We start from the raw sequence: 1,199 nt of genomic DNA, 5'->3' as shown, positions 1-1,199 counted from the left end.
ATAGCTTCATCATCATGGTCGGATAGACCTTGAGAAGAAGTAGGCAGTGTTGTCGATTGGTGGGAAGGTTGGGAGTCCCTCCTATTCTTCTGTGCTTGGGACTTGGAGGAAGGGCTCTTTGGGCGAACCTCTGCACTGCCCTTCGAGGCCTCCTGAAAAGTCTTAAGATCTTCCTCGGCCGTCTTCTTTGACCTGGAATAAGCAAGAAGTCCTTTACCCTAGGAGGTCTTGGGAGGCTTCTTAGGTGGAACAGGGAGTCCTTTACCCTAATAAGAGGTATTTGGAGCTTTCTCAGCTGTTTTCTTCGTTTTGGCCAGGGTGAAAGGTCCCTTGCTTTGGGGAAAGTCTAAAATCATCCCTTTTGTGTGGGGTAGTAGGATATCTCCCAGGGATCTTTAACTGCATAGGAAAAAAAGAGAATCAATACCCGAAAATAGTGAAAAGAATAAGGAGGAGGGAAGAAGGATAAGAACTGGCACTTACAGCTCTTGCTATCCAGGCCTACCTTGGCCATCTTTGGATTTGTAAGCCATTCCTCTTTCCAATCCCTGCTTATACTCGAGATCCTACTGGCCAATTCTTTAATAGCCTTGACGCTCGGATGCTTGCGCTTGGTGTCCAAAGTCCACCTGTTGTGTAACACCCTGCTTTTCCAAGGTGTTAAATAACGTAAGATTTCAAGGATATATTTTTTTTCCAACAGAAACTTAACACATAGATCGTTCACCTTCTCAGTATATCAACTCAGAATCATTAATAAACTAAGACAGGTAAAACATCTCAATTGTGGAAGTAAGATCGAACCTCAAATGGTACATAAACCGAAACTGTCTCATTCATAACTTTAAAGTTGAACCATCGTTTTACATGATGTCATCAAAATATACAATATAATTTAAAGCGACATAGTATAAACCCATATACTAATCGCTGTCACTCCTCGGCAATCCTTTTCTTTTTGCACTGTTGCTTTCACCTAGAACCTTTGAATATTTTAGCGACATAGTCCAAATTAGATGATGAATCATCTAAGTGAGAGTTCAAAGCACGTTTTCATGAATGTATGCAAGACATGAAGCAAACCGACACAACCCCCAAGCCCTTGTCCAAGAGAATCCCACACACAGCACTTAACTCAACCACGTGGAAAGAAACAATCTCTATAAAGTCAACACCAACACACTGACATATTGACACAA

This window comes from Diospyros lotus, chromosome 9, assembly GCF_014633365.1.
Source record: "Diospyros lotus cultivar Yz01 chromosome 9, ASM1463336v1, whole genome shotgun sequence".
Classification (NCBI taxonomy): Eukaryota; Viridiplantae; Streptophyta; class Magnoliopsida; order Ericales; family Ebenaceae; genus Diospyros; species Diospyros lotus.
Note: the sequence above shows the minus strand (reverse complement) of the source record.